Source organism: Canis aureus, chromosome 36, assembly GCF_053574225.1.
Source record: "Canis aureus isolate CA01 chromosome 36, VMU_Caureus_v.1.0, whole genome shotgun sequence".
Lineage (NCBI taxonomy): Eukaryota > Metazoa > Chordata > Mammalia > Carnivora > Canidae > Canis > Canis aureus.
In genome coordinates, this window is record NC_135646.1 from 18,744,806 (window position 1) to 18,766,072 (window position 21,267).

Sequence of the window (21,267 nt, forward strand, 5' to 3'; positions counted from 1 at the left end):
GGGGTGACCTTGGGTATGGCAATGACTTTTCAGATATAGAATCAAAGGCATGATCCATGAAAGAAATAATTTATATGCTAGACTTCATTAAAATTAAAAACTTCTAAAAAAAAAACAAAACAAAAACTTCTGCTCTACAAAAGACAATGTCAAGAGAAATGAGAAGTCACAAACTCAAAGAAAATATACAAAAGACACATCTGATAAAGGACTGCTATCCGAAATGTATCATATAAACAAGGGGCACCAGGGTGGCTCAGTCAGTTAAGCATCTGACTTTGGCTCAGGTCATGATCTTGGGGTCCTGGGATCGAGCTTCACACTCAGTGGGCAGCCTGCTTGTCCCCCTCCCGCTGCCCCTCCCCCACTGCTCATGCTCTCTCTCTCTCAAATAAATATATATACAAAATCTTTTTAAAAAAACAAAATAAACAAACTCTTTTAAAAGTCAATAGGAAAAATTCAATTAAAATATGGGCAAAGATATTCACAGACACCTCATCATAGAAGATACACAGATGGCAAATAGGCACATGAAAAACTGCTCCGTATCATATGCCATCAGAGAGATAAATGCAACTTAAAACAACAATGTGATACTACTACCCACCTATCAGAATAGCCAAAATCTAGAACACTGGTAACACCAAATATCGATAAGGATGTAGAATACTAGAAATTCTCTCATTCACTGCTGGTAGGAATTCAAAATGGTATAGCCATTTTAGGAAGATAGGTTGGTTAAAACCAACTTAATATATAAATAATGCATTCACATCAAACAATGACCAAATATACATTACACTGTACTGTACAAACAAATATAAGTTTTTAAAAAGAGTTTGCAATTAGGATCCCTGGGTGGCTCAGTGGTTTAGTGCCTGCCTTTGGCCCAGGGCGTGATCCTGGAGACCCATTGAGTCTTGCATCAGGCTCCTTGCATGGAGCCTGCTTCTCCCTCTGCCTGTGTCTCTGCTTCTCTCCCTCTCTCTGTCTCTCATGAATGAATAAATAAAATCTTTTTTAAAAATAAAAAATAAACAAATAAAGCGTTTGCAATTGCTTAAAGAACTAGGAGACTTAAGTCACTCCAAGGAACTGCCACAGGGCCAGTCCATCGTACGCTCTATAATATTGCTCAAAAGAATTGGTAAACGAAAAAAAAAAAATAAAAAAAAAATAAAAAAAATAAAAAAAAAAAAAGAATTGGTAAACGACCACCACCATATTCAAATTTCAAGGACAACTGAGTTTTGGCAAAATATAATCCATGACATTACTGTTTCTGACTTATACTTTATTTATTCAGTAGTTTTGTTTTGCTTATAAATTACATATTTATAGTTGTTACAAGAGAGGTGTAATCATAAATAATTTATATGCAATTTTATGTTTGAACATTAAACATTAGCATAAAAATTAAATGTACTTTTCAAAATAAGTTAACACAGGCAGATTTCTTTCTTTTCATTTAAAGGGTTTGTCCTTGGAGTACATGGGTTGTTCAGTCAGTTGAGCCTCTGACTCTTGATTTCCCCTGGAGTCATGATTTCAGTGTCATGGAATGGAGCCCCGCATCGGGCTCCACTCTTGCTGCAGAGCGGCCTGGGATTCTCTCTCCCCCTCCCTCTGCCTCTGCCCCTCCCACCATCCCGTGCCCTCTCTTTCAAATAAATAAATCTTAAAAAAAAAACAAAAAAAAAGAGGCGGGTATGTCAATCAATCAATAGGTTTGTCCTTTACTCAAGCCTAAGATTTACTATGTCAGCCACCTGGGTGGCTCAGTCAGTTAAGTACCCAACTCTTGATTTCAGCTCAGGTCATGATCTCAGGGTCCTGAAATCAAGCACCGCATTGGGCTCTGTGTCTGGACAAGGAGCCTGCTTAGAATTTCTCTCCCTCTCCCTAAGACCCTCCCCTAGCTCATACTCTCTCTCTCTCTCTCTCTAAAATAGGTGAATAAAATCTTAAAAAAAAATTTACTATGTCAGTTCATATGTAAATATGAAAAAAGAATGCAAATATAGTCCTGTAAACATTAATGTAATAGCCCTTATGTAGACTAAGGGAGGACACATGTAGACTAAGGGAGATATTTTTTTCTCACAGAATAACAGAATGTTATTCCCACAAAATAATTCAGTAAACTAGAAACAATTCATTTATCTATGATACTCATTCTTATACAAAATTCAGTTTTGTGTAAGACAGTTTTTTTTTAAAAGATTTTATTTATTTATTCATAGAGACACACAGAGAGAGAGAGAGGCAGAGACACAGGCAGAGGGAGAAGCAGGCTCCATGCAGAGCCCGACGTGGGACTCGATCCAGGGTCTCCAGGATCACGCCCTGGGCTGCAGGAGTGCTAAACCGCTGCGCCACCGGGACTGCCCTGTAAGACAGTTTAGTAACTATTTTCATTAATAGAAGAGGCAAAGGGGCACCTAGGTGACTCAGTGGTTGAGCATCTGCCTTTGGCTCAGGTCATGATCCTAGAGTCCTGGGATCAAGTCCCACATCAGGCTCCACACAGGGAGTCTGCTTCTCCCTCTGCCTATGTCTCTGCCTCTCTCTATACGTCTTTCATGAATGAATAAATGAAATCTTAAAAAAAGGAGGGAGGGGGGCATCCCTGGGTGGCTGAGCAGTTTAGCATCTGCCTTTGGCCCAGGGCATGATCCTGGAGTCCTGGGATTGAGTCCCACATTAGGCTCCCAACATGGAGCCTGCTTCTCCCTCTGCCTGTGTCTCTGCCTCTCTCTGTCTCTCATGAATAAATAAATAAAATCTTTTTTAAAAAGTGTTAAAAAAAAAAAAAGTAGGCTTTAAAAAAACAAAAAGGCAAAAAATCGGGACACCTGGGTGGCTCAGCAGTTGAGCATCTGCCTTTGGCCCAGGGCGTGATCCTAGAGTCCTGGGATCGAGTCCTGCATCGGGCTTCCTGCATGGAGCCTGCTTCTCCCTCTGCCGCTCTCTGTGTCCTTCGTGAATAAATAAATAAAAATCTAAAAAAAAAAAAAAAAAAAAAAAGGCAAAAAAATCATGGGGCACCTGGGTGGCTCAGTCAGTTGAGCATTCAATTCTTGGTTCCAGCTCAGCTCATGATTTCATAGGTCATAAGACTGAGTCCAGAGTCAGGTTCTGCACTCAGCAGAGAGTCTGTTTGAAAGACACACTCTGTCTCTCTTTCTTTTTTTTTTAAGATTTTATTTATTCATGAGAGACACAGAGAGAGAGAGAGAGGGGCACAGACACAGGCAGAAGCAGGCTCCATGCAGGGAGCCTGACACGGAACTCAATCCCGGGTCTCCAGGATCACACCCTGGGCCAAAGGCAGCACTAAACTGCTGAGCGACCCAGGCTGCCCTGATTCTCTCTCTCTGCCCCCCCTCCCCACTCCCACTCAGGCTCTTGTGCTTTCTCTCTCAAATAAATAAATATATCTTTAAATAGAAGAGGCAAAAATCTGGTTCCCGTAAACTGTGTGAAACAAAAATAACAAAAAATGACATATAGAAACAAATGCTGAGGACAAATGATACAAAGAAGGAGAGCTGTGGGGCCACTGCTACAAAAAAAGAAAAAAGTTTACTGTAACACATCTACCATATATGTAAGACATTGAGCTCACAGTTGAGGAATTTTAAAACATCTTAACTGCTCTCTCAAGGATCTATTATGAGAGAAGATTCACATAAATTATTAAAGTGAGTTAAACAAGGTAAATAAAAACAAAGTACAGTGAAATAAGGAAAATATGATAGATAGTATGAGGAAAATGGCAGGTTGAAAACAATGTCAATTATGTCAAGTGCATAGATAGATTTATAATGAAGAAAAAAACTGAATTAACATACACAGCTGATTCAGAAAAGTAAAATTCCCACAGATTACTTGTATTATACGTATCTTTTTAATTACATAAATAATTTTATGACAAGTCTTAAGTGAAAGAAACTCTACTCCCTATTAATCTTCAAATAACAATGTCAGGAAATTTTACATCATTATTACTTTGCATTAAAAACCAAAACAAGTTCACATGGGATCCCTGGTTGGCGCAGCGGTTTGGCGCCTGCCATTGGCCCAGGTCGCGATCCTGGAGACCTGGGATCGAATCCCACGTCGGGCTCCCGGTGCATGGAGCCTGCTTCTCCCTCTGCCTGTGTCTCTGCCTCTCTCTCTCTCTCTGTGACTATCATAAATAAATAAATTAATTAATTAATTAAAAAAAAAAAAAAACAGGTTCACAATGGGGAGGGACAGGAGTAATTTTTTCATAGGATAAACACCCTATATATAAACAACTCTTTATATAAACAACCATATATATTTTTTCTTCTTAATTTGTAAAAAGCTCATTCTGTCTTGGTTTCTAAGTTATGAGATTATAATACTGGAATCAGAACTTACTCAGAAACCAATAATTTTTATTTAAGCATTAACGTTAGCCCCAGTTATTTCTAATGGGCATCTTTTGAGAGAGCCATCCTCACCACCTCCTCTATAAGATTCTCCACCGCTCAATTTGAATGTTAAGAATATACATTTTCAAATATAAAGCCATCCCTCCAGTCCTTCAATATAGCAATTCTGGAACCACTTCAGCATATGATCAACTAACAATAATCTGATACACCTATGTCTGACACAATGAGCCTTTATCAGGCCATAATTTATCCTAAAAACATACCTCTCGTCCAAGGGTCTCAATTCTAGTCTGAGTTTATATAAGTTCCATTACACTGGGATTCCTAGGTGGCTTCAGCAGTTAAGTGTCTGCCTTCGGCTCTGGGCGTGATCCTGGGGTTCCAGGATCAAGTCCCACATCGGGCTCCCTGAATGGAGCCTCCCTCTGCCTATGTCTCTACCTCTCTCTCTCTCTCTGTATGTCTCTCATGAATAAATAAATATAAAATCTAAAACAAACAAAAAACACAAAAAACCTCTACTACATTTATAGCTCTAATTCTATTTTAGAAAAATAATCAAATACGAAAAAGGCACAGACAAGGCTGTTCACTGACACAGCAAATGACAAAAGAGAAAAAACATGAGACTGATTACACAATGCATTTCTATAGTACATTCATGTAGTAATGAAAACAGTGCTGCTATGTACTGAGATGGAAATACAGCTACAAAATCACTAACTGCAAAAGAGCTGGTTACAAAGCAACAACACTAATCATCCTAATCCTATAGGTGCCTATTATGTGTAAGTAAATATGAGCACAAGAAAAAAAAAAACAAAAATAAGTGCCAAAATGTTAACATAAGCTTTCTCTGAATACTGGGAATACAATTTATTTGGGTCTTTTAACAAAACTTTTAAATATGGTCCAGTTTTTTGTTTTTGCCTTTTTTTTTTTTTTTTTTTTTAACTTCAGGGAAGTATTACTTGCCTTGTCAGGAAAAAAATAAAGCTATTACTTTTTTTTTACCTGCAACACATGAATTAATACAAAAGAACAAAAAAATAAAATTAAGTGTTTTGTCCTAGTCAATTCTAAGGAATATTTGTAAGGCATAAAAGTTCCAAAACAATTTATTAAAATATTTCTGAAATGTATTTTACATTTGCATGCTTATTGAAACAGTTATTTGGGGCTCAAAAGTTTTTTATTTATTTCTAAGTTCAAAATGAACTTAGAAAAGGTTGAGGTTGCTGCACATCTACACTATGGATAAGTTGATCCAAGAACATTATGGTTTTATAAGAATCTAGTATAACAAGAGCCGATATTCTTTTTTTTTTTATTTAAGATTTTATTTATTTATTCATGAGAGACATAGAGAGAGAGAGAAGAGGCAGAGACACAGGCAGAGGGAGAAGCAGGCTCCATGCAGGGACCCCGATGCGGGACTCGATCCTGGATCACGACCTAGGCCGAAAGCAGATGCTCAACCGCTGAGCCACCCAGGCGTTTAAGATTTTTGTGCTCACTTCAGCGGCAAGTTTGAGATTTTTTTCCCCCATAAATGTTCAATAAAGACTGGAATAAATGTAAACAGACATTATTTCAGTAAAACTGATACTAAAATTTCTACTTTGTCTTTAACCTAGAAGCCTATTAATGATAAAAGAAGCTACGATATCTTATTTCATGTAAAAGAAACAGTTAACAGCACTATAATAGAGGTTGTTTTGCAGTTCCCAAGCAGCAAGGTCTAATAAGTAAATATTTGTGACTATACAATTTCTCCTATAAATTTATTTAACTATTGACCATATTATAGTTATAGGTCATGCACTAAAGTCAATCTGACACTTCAACCGAGCTATTTCTTTTTTTAAGATTTTATTTATTCATGAGAGACACAGAGAGAGTGAGACAGGCAGAGACACAGGCAGAGGGAGAGGCAGGCTCCATGCAGGGAGCCAGCCTGACGTGGGACTGGATCCCCAGTCTCCAGATCAGGCCCTGGGCTGAAGGCAGCGCTAAACTGCTGAGCCACCTGGGCTGCCCTCAACCGAGCTATTTAATACTCCAACTTAAATAAGATTAAGTTACTGAAAGAAAAAAATCATTTAGATAAGAGAAAAAAATATCATAGATTTGAAAAAAACACGATGTATGCTCTGGTAAATACAAGTAGTCCTATGAAGACAGATTTTTAAGATTTTAATTATTTATTCATGAAAGACACAGAGACAGAGGTGAAGACATAGGCAGAAGGAGAAGCAGGTTCCCCTTGGGGAGCCTGATGTGGGACTCGATCCCAAGATCACGACCAGAGCTAAAGTCAGATGCTCAACCACTGAGCCACCCAGGTGCCCTGAAGACAGCTTCTTATACAGAATAGTAACCTCCTTGGCAGGTCCATATTATGCAGTTATTAATCTTCCAACCTTGCTATCTCTTGACTTTCCTTCATGATACCAATTACTTTCTACATGGAGATGTTCCTGTTCTGTCTTCAAACTACTTGTCTTCTTGCTATACTTTCACTCTTTAGAATGAAACTTCATTCCTTCCTCAGGTATCAATTCCAAGCACAGAATTTTAGTATCTATGTATAGCTTACCTCACATCTCTCCCAAACCCTTATTTTTGTTTACACAGTATCTCATCTGTATATTAAAAGCTCAATGTACCCACAACTCATTACCTTCCCCAAAACCACTTCCTCCTAATTCTGTTCATATCATCATTACTCTATCCTCTAAGATACTTTCCAACTCTCTGTATCCTGTACCTTATCAATTGCCAATATACTTAAATTCTAACCATGTCTGCACTCTTTCAGTTCCACTGCCTATATTCTACTTCAGGTCCTCATTATATCTTACTAGTACTACTTATACTAGCTTCCAGGTCAGTTGGTAGTATCTTACAATCTGAAGATTGTCCTGAAGATTAATCTTTGTAAATCGGTCCTGAAACCCCCCACCACTTTCTGCTACCTACTGCTATATATAAACTCCTCTACTTACCACTTACAGCCTCCCTTAATATGGTCTAGAATTTATCTCCCATTCAACCCTACTAGGACCCTTTAGATTATAGCCTAATGAGATTCATGGTTCTGAAAACACAGGTCATTATTTCTTACCTCTGTACCTTTGACTATTACTTCATTTGTAACACATCAACTTTACCAACAACCTACCTCTGCCTCTTCAAGGTAATCATTCCTGATTATGATATTCATTATTTTTAATTGAGAATTCCTACAGCATTTTGTCAGATTTACAGCACATATCTTTTATGTGCATGTTTCATTGACCCAAACCACCACACACCCCCTAGTGGCAAGCCCTTGATGGTAAGCACTATGTCTTACGTATCTTCATATCACATTATACACAGAAGTTACATATTATTTATTGAACTGTATCTACCTTAAGGTTCCAGAAAATAATGGTTACTTCTTCACCAGTGAGAGTGAGGATGGGGTAGAAGAAGTGATATAAGGATAACGTTTGGCACAATCCAGGCTATTCATGGTTATCGTATACCCCTAAGAAAAAAATTTAAACTTAACTTTTCAATTCGGTCTTCTGGGATTGATACTTGGAAATAAAAAGAATAAGAGCTTTACACCCTCTAGAGCTGCTCCAAACTGTAGTATCATTATCATCAGGTTCCTACTATTACTTTTTCTTTCTATTTCTACTAAATAGAATCACAGATTTGTCAGATATATGTGTATAGATAATGGGGAGGGGGCAGGAACAGAATTATAGTATTCTGGGAGTATGAGTGGGAATATGCAGGAGAGAATTCTCCTCCACAGGTAACACCCTTGAGATCTACTGTCTGTTTCTTTCTTTTCCCAAGCACTAAATCTCTTGCCTAGTCTAGTCCAGTGCATTACACTATCTGGAAAATATATAATTATTTTTGTTGTGACTATAAATATAACCAGTTAGATAAAGTGTCCGTACTTAGTTCCCATTAAAAGTTAGCCCATCTAAAGTATTAAACAATATGGGGATCCCTGGGTGGCTCAGTGGTTTAGCACCTGCCTTTGGCCCAGGGCGTGATCCTGGAGTCCCGGGATCAAGTCCCACGTCAGGCTCCCGGCATGGAGCTTGCTTCTCCCTCTTCCCGTGTCTCTGCCTCTCTCTCTCTCTCTCTCTCTCTCATAAATAAATAAATAAATAAATAAATAAATAAATAAATAAATAAATAAATCTTTAAAAAATAATAAAGTATTAAACAATTCCTTCTAGACCCTCCATGATTAAGTTTATTTCAATAAACTCTTATCCATTGAACACATATTACATAACACATAACCTACTATGCAGTAGGACAGCAAAATGAATCCATGTTCTCTCAAGAATTTTTCAGCCCTGGGGCACCTGGCTCAGTCAGTTGAGCATCCAATTCTTGGTTTCGGCTCAGGTCATAATCTCCAAGTCCTGGGATCTAGCCCTGTGTCAGGCTTGCTCAAGCAGAGTCTACTTCTTTCCCTCTGCTCCTCCCTCCTCTCACATATGCATTCTCTAAAAATTAATAAATAAAATTTAAAAAATATATCACATGTGTAATTACCGTACTTAGCTCACAGATGAGTCATAGTATCTGACTCAATAATGGGACTGAGGGGAGTATTCTTAGAACACCTATTTACTGAGCTTTCAATTCTAAATCCCAACAAATCTCATAACTAAACCAAATTTGAAAGAAATACACTACCACTAAATTTTTGAAATTCAAGTAATAGATTCTAAAATATATGACAGTCATTACATGCAAATAGAAAGGTTTCGTCGAAGGAGCATATGAAGCATTGGAAATAGATACTTATGCCTTCAGATTTATTCAACTATTAATCTCTATAATGCCTACGAAAGAATATATTCATGTTTTGCTTCCAGATTCCTAGATGGAGAAGGCAGTCTTAAAAAAAAAATGATAGTACAGTATTCAAATTAGAATGAGTCATACATGTCATAGTGAAAAACAGTAAAACATAATTAGATAAACATAGACAAAAAAGGAACACAAGAGAGATATGAACATGGGAAAATATTCAGCTATACAAATGGAGGGAAGGGGAAATGAAAAAAAAAGTACCATTTTTACCAAGTAATTAACAAGAAAAACAAGTTTTAAAAAATATGCCCACACAGTTTGAATATGCTTTGTGATCATCTTGTTTTGACAGATGAAGAAAGAAAAGCTCACATCAAGGATGCCAAAGACTCTTAAAAGTTACAGTAATACTGAACTTGTCGGTACATACTTATGGTAAAATGTGCTAGATTCCAATACTGTTATATTTTCCTAAATTAAGAATAGGGTTGCACTAAAAAATAAGCTTATTGTTAGAAATAACAACAAAAAAAAGGAACAACCTCCATCTGTAAAAATAAATTAAGCAAACCTATTATGCAGTCATTAAAAATGTTAATATGTTATATTATGTAACATTAATACTTGTTACTGCATTGTTATATATTACCTCATTTCTTCTTTTAATCATGAAAAAAATCTATAAATGACTATAAAGAAAACATAGTAGGCATTTAAGTATATAAAAACATGCATAAGGGCAATGGGAAAATTTACATCAGTTAAAATGTCAGGGTAATGGAAGAGTAACTTTTTTCTTTTGAAACATTTTTAAATGTCATATGTGCACTAAGCGAACATAAATTTTAAAAGGTGACAAATGACATTAAAAGCACAGGCAACAAAAGAAAAAGCAGATAAAATCGACTTCAAAAAAATTAACTTTTGTGCAAAGGATCCTATCAAGGCAGTGAAAAGACAACTCATGGAATGGGAGAAAATATTTGCAAATCATGTATCTGATAAGGGTTCAATAGCCAGAATATATAAAGAACTCCTGTAACTCAATGACAAAAAAAGACTCAATAAGAAAATGAGTAAAACATTCAGTAGCTATTTCTCCAAAGATAAACAAATGGCCAAAAAGTACATAAAAACATGTGCAACATCACATCATTAGAAAAATGCAAACCAAAACCACTTGATACTACTCCATACATATTTCGAATGGCTATTACAAAATAAATAAATAAATAAAATAAAAACAGAAAACAATCCTGACAGGGAAACAAACAAACAAAAAATGGAACCCTTGTGCACTGCTGGTAGAAACATAAAATGGTGTGGAAACTGGAAAACAGTTTGGCAGTTTCTCAAAGAGTTAAACAGAGAATTACAATATGATCCAGTAATCCCACTTCTAGGTATATACCAAAAAGATTTGAATCAGGTACTGAAAAAGATACCTGTACACCAATGTCCATAGCAGCATTGCTTACAATAGTGAAAAGGTAGAGATAACCTACATGTCCCTCCACAGACGAATGGATAATAAAATTTGGTGGTGGGGATTCCCAGGTGGGTCAGTGTTTTGGCGCCTGCCTTCGGCCCAGTACATGAATGATCCTGGAGTCCTGGGATCAAGTCCTGCCTCGGACTCCCTGCATGGAGCCTGCTTCCCCCCTGCCTGTGTCTCTGCCTCTCTCTCTGTGTACTCAAGAATAAATAAATAAAATCTTTTAAAAAATAATAATAATAAAATAAAATTTGGTGGTTACAATGGGATATAATTAAACCTAAAAAAGAAAAAAAGTCCGGTACATTCCATGATGTGGATAAACCTTGAAAACCTAAGTGAAATAAGCAAGATGTCAAAGACCAATGCTATGATTCCACTTATATAAAGTACCTAGAATAGGCATATTCATACAGATAAAGTGTAGTAAAGGAGAGAAGGAGAGGGGGACTATTATTTAATGGATACAGAGTTTGTGTGGAATAATGAAAAAGTTCTGAAGATGGAAAGTGATAATGGTTGGACAACACTGTGAATGTACTTAATGCGACTGACTCGCACAATTAAAAATGGTTAAAATGGAGAATTTTAATTCCAAATGGTTAATTGGAGAATATGTATATTTATCACAATAAAAACCACTAAACAAAACAAATGGTGATAGAATGATAATTTCTTAATGGCCTAATACAGAAGTATTTTTAAATACATGTCCTTTAGGTTATAATAATGGGATCAACTGAGAATGAACTTTGTGAATTCATGGTAGATCATTTGGTTTTATCAATTTTTTTAAACTCTACAATTGGAACTTTCAGAGTCATTTTCAGACCTCTGGATCAATGCCACTCCAAAGTACAATCCAGGATAATCCTATTTTAAAACCAAACTAAGGGGGGGATCCCTGGGTGGCTCAGCGGTTTGGCGCCTGCCTTTGGTTCAGGGCGTGATCCTGTAGTCCCAGGATCGAGTCCCACGTCGGGCTTCCTGCGTGGAGCCTGCTTCTGTCTCTGCCTCTCTCTCCCTGTGTGTGACTCTCATGAATATATAAATAAAATCTTTTTAAAATAAAAATAAATAAAACCAAACCAAGAATGTTCATTTTTTTGAGACTACACTTTAGAATTGTTCTTCTGCAAAATACAGCCATTACTTCTTCCAAATGTTTTCAGTTAGAATTAAAAAATACCTATATCCCCAAAATATAGTCATTACTAAGATCTTTCATTAGCTACAGGAAAAGGGTGTTTAGTAACAATGAACTCAATAGCATGAACACACTTCCCCTATCAACAAGCAGCGACAATTTCTTCTATTTCTGATAATAAAATCAACAAAAAATACTTTTACTTCCTAGTGAAGCTTCACTATTATGATGTTGGCACTGCACTTAACCATAATACATTAAGAAAATACTGAAGGAGACACAAATGGCTTACTACACAAGTACACACATTATCTACAAGACAGAACTCATCAAAATTGACAAAGAAGCCTTTGCTATTTCAAAGGTAAGAATTTCACAATTACATGTAAGGTCTCACCTCCACAAATACTATTTATCACTAGTCTCTATTTTCAAAGGATATACAGCTAAATCCTTAAGTCTGTTCCTACTTATGCATTACTAGAATCATGTTGAATCTGAGTTGTCTCTAAGAAAATCAAAAAGCAGTGGGAACCTATTTGGGACAGATGTCAAGAAATTTAGAAGAAAAGGAAAAATAGGGTCCCTGGGTGGCTCAGCAGTTTGGCACCTGCCTTTGGCCCAGGGCGTGATCCTGGAGTCCCGGGATCCAGTCCCCCATCGGGCTCCTTGCATGGAGCCTGCTTCTCTCTCTGCCTGTGTCTGCCTCTGTCTCTCTCATGAATATATATATAAAATCTTAAAAAAAAAGAAAATGAAAAAATACACACTATTTAAAAGCATGGAAATGCAAAGCACCCTTGTATCTCCAACACTACCTATAAACAGTGTGAAATATGAAGTACTGGTACCAAAAAAAATGTAAACAAAATGAAAAGAATGAGGTGTAGAGAATAAAGAGAATAGATGATGACTAGGAACTATCCTTCAGAACTCAACCTTCAGAGACTAGATAATATAGAAAGTAAAGAATCTGTCAAGGACAAATGAGGTAAAACACCAAAGAAAGCAATATTATAGAAACCAAGAGAAGATACTTTCAAGAAGGAAGACATGGTCAATGCTACTGAGAAGTCAAGAAAAGATGAAGCCAGAAAAGCATCCAGTGAATGGCTGTGGCAATATGGGATCATTTGATGAATATGAAAAAAAGGCATTTCTGTTTAATAGTACTATAGAAACCAGATTAACATGAATGTTAGGATTAAAGGAAGCACAGGTAGATAAACCTTCAAAAATGTCTGTTCATATAGGGAATCAAAAAAATGAGAGCACAGCTAGAAGAGAATATAGGGTTAGAAAAAAGTCTAAGATGGGAGATGATCTGAGTAGCTCAGTCAGTTAAGCATCTTCCTTCAACTCAGGTCAGGATCCTGGAGTCCTGGGATTGAGCCCCACATCTGGCTTAATAAATAAAAATCTAAAAACAAAACAAAAAAAGATGGGAGATGATAGAGCATGTTTGCATGCTGAGATAAATGTTCCAGTGAGACAGGAACATTTGAAGAAGAGAGTTAAAGCAAAGGAACATGTATTTCTCATGTATTTACATAAGAAACAGTTCAAATGGAGCAACTGGTCTTTGACAGAAGGAAGATAGTTCTTTTAACAAAAAAAGACAAAAAAGGAGAAAGTCGCTGCAGGTATAAGGTTTGTTAAGGTGGAAACATGAAGAAGATTTAGTAAGTGGTTTTAATCTCTGTAGTATGAGGCAGTGTAATCAAATAAAAATAAAGAAGACAGGTTTGGGAAATAAGGAAAGACAGATAGGACATGACAGAAATAGAGAGCGAAGAAGACGGAAAATTAAACAACATCATGCATGCCATAAACGCAGCACAGAACTTGGCACAATGGAAGAGCTCAAAAGAAATGACAGCCCCTTTTATGTTATCTGATCTTTTTTTTTTTTCTTTTCAAAGATTTTATGTATTTATTCATGAGACAGAGAGAGAGAGAGAGAGGCAGAGACACAGGCAGAGGGAGAAGCAGGCTCCATGCAGGGAGCCCAACGCGGGACTTGATCCCAGGACTCCAGGATCAGGCCCTGGGCCAAAGGCAGGTGCTAAGCCGCTGAGCCACCCAGGCATCGCCATGTTATCTGAGCTTTAGATGGAGAAATTCTGCTAAATATAAAGAAAGCAATGGTCAAAAAGACAACCATGATCTCCATAAGTGTTATATCACAAAATGTTTTAATTTATAAAATGACATTTTAAAATGGAAATAAAAATCTATACCCAAGAGAGTGAAAGACATAAATATAAAAACAAATTTGAGACAGAAAAGTTAAAACTTCAACTCTGTAAAAAAGTTACGCTGTGAAACCCTGGGGAAAAAAAAGTTACGTTGAAAAAATATGCCACAAAATGAGAAAAAAATTTTACAAGACACATCTGATAAAAGACTGCCATCTGAAATGTGTAAGGAACTCTTAAAACTCAAGAATATAGGAACACCTGACTGGCTGTTGGTAGAGCACGTGACTCTGGATGTCAGGGTCATGAGTTCAAGCCCCAGCTGGGTGTAGAGCCTTCTTAAAGACCAAAAAAAAAAAAAAAAAAAAAAAACCTCAAGAATAAGTAAACAATCAAATTTCTTTTTTAAAAAAATAAAAGATCATAGGTGCCTGAGTGGCCCAGTTGCTTGAGTGTCCAACTCCTAGTTTTAGCTCAGGTCATGATCTCACAATCGTGGGACTGAGCCCCACACCAGGCTCGGTACTCAGTCCTGAGTCTGCTTGAGATTCTGTCTTTCCCTCTGCCCCTCTCTCCTCTCCCACACACAAATAAAATAAACAAAATCTTCAAAAAACCAAAATATCTAAACAGATACTTCACCAGTGAAGATAAACAGATGGCAACTAAGCATATGAAAAGGTTCAAGTCTGTCACAAGGGAATTGCAAAGTAAAACAATGAGATAACACTACACACCTATTAGAATGGCTAAAATACCAAATACTAACACCACCAAATGCTAAAGAGAATGTGGAACAAGAATTTTCTTTTACTAGCACTTGCTAGAACTCATACAGCAGTTCAGCAGTGTGGCAGGATACAAAACCAATGCCCAGAAATCAGTGGCATTTCTATACACTAACAATGAGACGGAAGAAAGAGAAATTAAGAAATCAATCCCATTTACAATTGCACTCAAAAGCGTAAGATACCTAGGAATAAACCTAACCAAATAGGTAAAGGATCTATACCCTAAAAACTACAGAATACTTCTGAAAGAAATTGAGGAAGACACAAAGAAATGGAAAAATATTCCATGCTCATGGATTGATGAATTAATATTGTGAAAATATCAATGCTACCCAGGGCAATTTACACATTCAACGCAATCCCTATCAAAACACCATGGACTTTCTTCAGAGAGTTGGAACAAATCATCTTAAGATTTACGTGGAATCAGAAAAGACCCCAAATAGCCAGGAGAACACTGAAAAAGAAAACCAGAGCCGGGGGCATCACAATGCTGATTTCAAGTTGTACTACAAAGCTGTGATCAAGACAGTGTGGTACTGGCACAAAAACAGACACATAGATCAATGGAACAGAACAGAGAACCTAGAAATGGGTCCTCAACTCTATGGTGAACTAATATTCGACAAAGGAGGAAAGACTATCCACTGGAAAAAAAGACAGTCTCTTCAATAAATGGTGCTGGGAAAATTGGACAGCCACATGCAGAAGAATGAAACTAAACCATTCTCTTACACCATACACAAAGATAAACTCAAAATGAATAAAGATCTAAATGTGAGACAGGAATCCATCAAAATCCTAGAGGAGAACATAGGCAACACCCTTTTTGAACTTGGCCACAGCAACTTTTTGCAAGATACATCTATGAAGGCAAGGGAAACAAAAGCAAAAATGAACTACTGGGACTTAATCAAGATAGAAAGCTTGCACAGTAAAAGAAACAGTCAACACAACTCAAAGACAACCTACAGAATGGGAGAAGATATTTGCAAATGACATATCAGATAAAGGGCTAGTATCCAAGATCTATAAAGAACTTATTGGGCAGCCCGGGTGGCTCAGTGGTTTAGCGCCGCCTTCACCCCAGGGCCTGATCTTGGAGACCCAGGATTGAGTGATCCTGGAGACCTGGGATGGAGTCCCATGTCGGGCTTCCTGCATGGAGCTTGCTTCTCCCTCTGCCTGCGTCTCTACTCTGCCTCTCTCTCTCTGTCTCACTTATGAATAAAATCTGAAAGAAAAGAAAAGAGGAGAGGGAGAGGGAGAGGGAGAGGGAGAGGGAGAGGGAGAGGGAGAGGGAGAGGGAGAGGGAGAGGGAGAGGGAGAGGGAGAGGGAGAGGGAGAGGGAGAGGGAGAGGGAGAGGGAGAGGGAGAGGGAGAGGGAGAGGGAGAGGGAGAGGGAGAGGGAGAGGGAGAGGGAGAGGGAGAGGGAGAGGGAGAGGGAGAGGGAGAGGGAGAGGGAGAGGGAGAGGGAGAGGGAGAGGGAGAGGGAGAGGGAGAGGGAGAGGGAGAGGGAGAGGGAGAGGGAGAGGGAGAGGGAGAGGGAGAGGGAGAGGGAGAGGGAGAGGGAGAGGGAGAGGGAGAGGGAGAGGGAGAGGGAGAGGGAGAGGGAGAGGGAGAGGGAGAGGGAGAGGGAGAGGGAGAGGGAGAGGGAGAGGGAGAGGGAGAGGGAGAGGGAGAGGGAGAGGGAGAGGGAGAGGGAGAGGGAGAGGGAGAGGGAGAGGGAGAGGGAGAGGGAGAGGGAGAGGGAGAGGAGAGAAGAAAAGAAAAGAAAAGAAAAGAAAAGAAAAGAAAAGAAAAGAACTTACTAAACTCAACAGCAAAGAAACAAACAATCCAATCATGAAATGGGCAAAAGACATGAACAGAAATTTCACCAAAGAAGACATAGACATGGCCAACAAGCACATGAGAAAATGCTCCGCATCACTTGCCATGAAGGAAAAACAAATCAAAACCACAATAAGATACCACCTCACACCAATGAGAATGGGGAAAATTAACAAGGCAGGAAACCACAAATGTTGGAGAGGATGTGGAGAAAGGGGAATCCTCTTGCACTGTTGGTGGGAATGTGAAATGGTGCAGCCACTCTGGAAAACTGTGTGGAGATTCCTCAGAGTTAAAAATAGAGCTACCCTACCACCCAGCAATTGCACTACTGGGGATTTACCCCAAAGATACAGATGCAGTGAAAAACCAAGACACCTGCACCCCGATGTTTATAGCAGCAATGTCCACAATAGCCAAACTGTGGAAGGAGCCTCGGTGTTGGGCAGCCAGGGTAGCTTAGCAATTCAGTGCTGCCTTCAGCCAGAGGCATGATCCTGGAGAGCCGGGATCGAGTTCCATATCCTGCATGGAGCCTACTTCTCTGCCTGTGTTTCTGCCTCTCTCTCCCTGTGTCTCTCATGAATAAATAAATAATAATAAATAAATAAATAAATAAATAAATAATAAATAATAAATAAAATCTTTAAAAAAAAAAGGAGCCTCGGTGTCCACTGAAAGATGAATGGATAAAGAAGATGTGGTCTACACATACAATGGAATATTCCTCAGCCATTAGAAATGACAAATACCCACCATTTGCTTCAATGTGGATGGAACTGGAGGATATTATGCTAAGTGAAGTAAGTCCATCGGAGAAGGACAAACATTATATGGTTTCATTCATTCGGGGGAATGTAAAAAATAGTGAAAGGGATGAAAGGGGAAAGGAGAGAAAATGAGTGGGAAATATTAGAGAAGGTGACAGACTCCTAACTCTGGGAAATGAACAAGGGGTAATGGAAGGGGAAGTGGGAGGGGGGATGGGGTGACTGGGTGATGGGCACTGAGCAGGGCACTTGACGGGATGAGCATTGGGTGTTATACTATATGTTGGCAAATCGAACTCCAATAAAAAAAAAAGAATTTTCTTTTACTGCTGGTGAAATGGAAAGTAGTTCGGCAGTTTCTTACAAAACTAAATATACTTTTACTACATGATACAGAAATTATGCTCCTTGGTAAATGCGCTGAAAATTTAGGTTTATACAAAAACCTCACAAGGATATTTTGGCAACTAATTATAATTGCCAAAACTTGGAAGCAACAAAAATGTGCTTCAATAGGTGAATGCATAAACAAATTGTGGTACATCATACAAGGGAATATTATTCTGCAATACAAAGAAATGAGCTATGAAACCTTACAAAGACAGAGGAAGTTTTAAGTGTATACTGCTCAGTGAAAGAAACCAAAGTGAAAAGACTACATACTATATTATTCTAGCTATATGACATTCTAGAAAAAGTAAAACTATGGAGACAGTAAAAAGATCAGCGATTGCTAGGGGTTTGTGGGGAAGGAAGGAGGGTTGAATAGGTGGAACACAGGGAAATTTCAGGGCAGTGAAATTATACTTTATGAAATTGTAATTTGTCAAAACCCAGAGAATATGTAACACCAAACCTGAACCCTAATGGACTTTAGTTAAGAACAATTATAGACACTGGCTCATCAGTTATAACAAACGTACCACACTAACACAAGACATTAATTAGGGGCAACTGGGAGGAGGTGGGGTTAGGGGTATATGTAACTGTACACTTCCATTTTTCAGTAAACCTAAAACTGGTCTAAAAACAAAGCCTACTTAAAACAAAAAACAAACAAAAAAACCGTAAAACCAATAGAGGTAAAGACAGAAAACCATTTGGAAAAACACAAAAGTAGAGCAAAGGATAGATCAGAATATTCATGAAATAAATTAAAATAAGGAATAAACAAGAAAAAAAAAGTTTAATCTCACTAGCACAGCACAGCTTCATGCTTAAAGCCTGAAATCAAACATATTTGGGCTCCACCATTTACTAGCTATGTCACCATAAGCAAGATTTTAAACTTCCAAGCATCCGTCTCTCAAAGTATAGTCTGACTAGTATCAACGGTATCATACAGAACCCACTTGTTTGAAATTCAGAAGGCTGGATCAAATCTTAGAATTACTGATTTAGAATCTGTTTTAACAAGATGCCTAGGTGATTCGTATGCATATTAAAGTTTGAGAAGTCTACTAAGTCTCAATTTTCTCACTTCTATACTGAAGATTAGTATTTATCTCAGAAGACTTAATATTAAATAAAGTGAAACACATACTTAGCAACCACCAAAAACTTGATAATGTTTGCTATTACTCTATCATAACTGAAGCAAAGTAAATTAAAAGATACACATTTTTGCAGCTTTAAGCTAACAAAAAATTTCAAAAACAACAATCAAGCCTGGTGAAGACAGGTGAAGAAAGATAACCATCCACACAACTGGTTAAAATGTTTTACAGATACAATCTTTCTAGAAAGTAATTTGGCAAGATATGCCAAATGTCTTTAAAATGTTCATACTCTTACACCCACTTCTGGGAAACTATGTTAAAGAGAAATGTAGATAAAAACTGTTCACAGATGTTCTCTGCACAGTTATTTATAATTAGAAAATGTAATAAAATGAAATTAACTAAATCTTTCCTCCAACTCATGCTATGTTGGGGGTCTCCTTTTCCTGTTCCTAGATTATGCCACCAGATTTTGTAGCTTTTCTAGTAATTTTCAGGTATTAAAATAGTTTCATTTTCAAACATTAAAAAGATCATTTCAATCTAAATCGGAAATTCAATTTTCATTTTAATTCCTCCACTCAGGCCTAAGCTGAAAATTACATAAGCCAGAATTAGAGCAATGTGTGTTCTTTCATTATTCTTCTACCTTGCTCTTCTGCTTCTTCACTCTTCTTCCCCCCTTCATGCTGCTGCTTCCAGTTCATTTCTCCAGAATCAGAAGCAGCATAGTAGAAGAAAGCAAAAGAGAAATGAAAAGTGCAAGGATTTACGTGACCATTTCAAAGCAATCTGATGTCAATGCTCTATCCTAACACCAAATTCTGACCCTCTTTATAGGTTCCTCTGAGATCCTCAACATGGGTGATTCATTCCAGTTATAAGACATAAGACACAATTTAATATGGGTGAAAGGATGGGGAATACTTATGTCAATATCTTATTTAAATTTAAATTCCTGGCATACCTGGGTGACTCAGTGGTTGAGCATCTGCCTTCAACTCAGGTGGTCCGCCTTTGGCTCAGGTCGTGATCTGGAGGTCCTGGGATGAAGTCCTTCATCAGGCTCCCCATGGGGAGCCTGCTTCTCCCTCTGTCTGTGTGTCTCTACCCCTCTATCTATGTCTCTCATGAATATATCAATAAAATCTTTTAAAAATATAAATAAATAAAAAATAAACTTAAATTCTTGTTTTTTCCATGCAGCAGCCTTTTTTTTTTTTTAATGATTTATTTATTTCAGAAAGAGAGAGAGAGAAAGCAAACGGGAAGAGGAGCAGATGAAGAGAATCTTCAAGCCGACTCCCTGCTGAGCTGGAAGCTCAACATGGGGCTCAATCTCAAAACCCATGAGATCATGACCTGAGCCAAAACCAAGAGTCAGACACTCAACCAACTAAGCTAAGCCACCCAGGAGGCCCCCAGCAGCCATTTTGTAAGTAGCAATAAAGGATGGTCTAGTTGAAATTTAGGTTCATTCCTCATCTGTTTTTAATATCACACAATACAACAGGCTCTGCCTTCCTGTATTCTTTAGAGTTTCATTATACTTTTTCTTAATATTTTAGCCTCTGTCTTCTATACTGCCTCCCACCAAAATAAATTCAGTACAGCAAAGCAGTATTACAGAGAACATTGTTTCTTGCTCAGCATTCATTACCGTTCTTCTGAAAACAGAATTCTGCCTTCATGTGGAGAATTCGGTCCCTGTGGGTTGACTCCCACCCTTCCTTATCTACCTGTGCTACAGGTATGGATTCATGATACAAGCCTACCAAAAGTCCACCAATTCTCTGGACACTGATTCAGAGAAGGGCATTGATCCACGCCACTCAGTTTTCTTAGTAACTTTTCTAATAGATTTATTGGAAAATATTTTTCAGTGAAGATTGCTGGTATGGTCAAAGACACACGTTTTGATCTCCCTTCAAAAGAGTATGCTTTAGATACCAAAGCTGACTGACAGCCACCAGCTGCTTCATGAGATATGGTGCTAATCCTAAGGTTACACTTCTAAGAAATGTATTACTTCTAAATAATAAAGCATAAGTCATTCTTGAAAACAGTTACTTTGATTTTGGTCCTCCCTTGTTTCATAAATGATAAGAACCGAAAGAGACTAACAAGGGTCCTTTCTAATCTTTGTGTTGGGTCAACAGCCTCAACTCAGAAGTTTCCTGATCTTAGAAAGTCATACCCTTAAATATTGGTCCAACCTAATTGCCAAGCAAATTTCCTTTTCTGCACGCTGGGCTTCTCACTCAT

At 37.8% G+C, this 21,267-nt stretch overlaps 1 protein-coding gene and 1 long non-coding RNA gene across 52 annotated transcripts in view; one reads left to right on the forward strand and one right to left on the reverse strand.

Moving 5' to 3' along the window:
* Window positions 1-20,473, forward strand: part of LOC144305975 (uncharacterized) — a 38,194-nt gene extending 17,721 nt beyond the window's left edge. The window contains exon 3 of one of the 2 annotated variants that reach the window (XR_013373006.1): window positions 20,246-20,473. This is a non-coding gene — a long non-coding RNA (uncharacterized LOC144305975). Of the gene's footprint in view, window positions 1-1,477; window positions 1,679-20,245 lie in introns of those variants that run through there. The other variant, XR_013373005.1, reaches the window with a different exon arrangement.
* The window catches only part of ABI2 (abl interactor 2), a 119,593-nt gene that overhangs the window by 62,615 nt on the left and 35,711 nt on the right, over window positions 1-21,267 (reverse strand). The window contains exon 1 of one of the 50 annotated variants that reach the window (XM_077885154.1): window positions 19,652-19,673. The exons of the other annotated variants lie outside the window; for them this stretch is intronic. The gene's annotated coding sequence lies outside the window, so the exon portion shown is untranslated. Of the gene's footprint in view, window positions 1-19,651; window positions 19,674-21,267 lie in introns of those variants that run through there. 50 annotated transcript variants of the gene reach the window in all.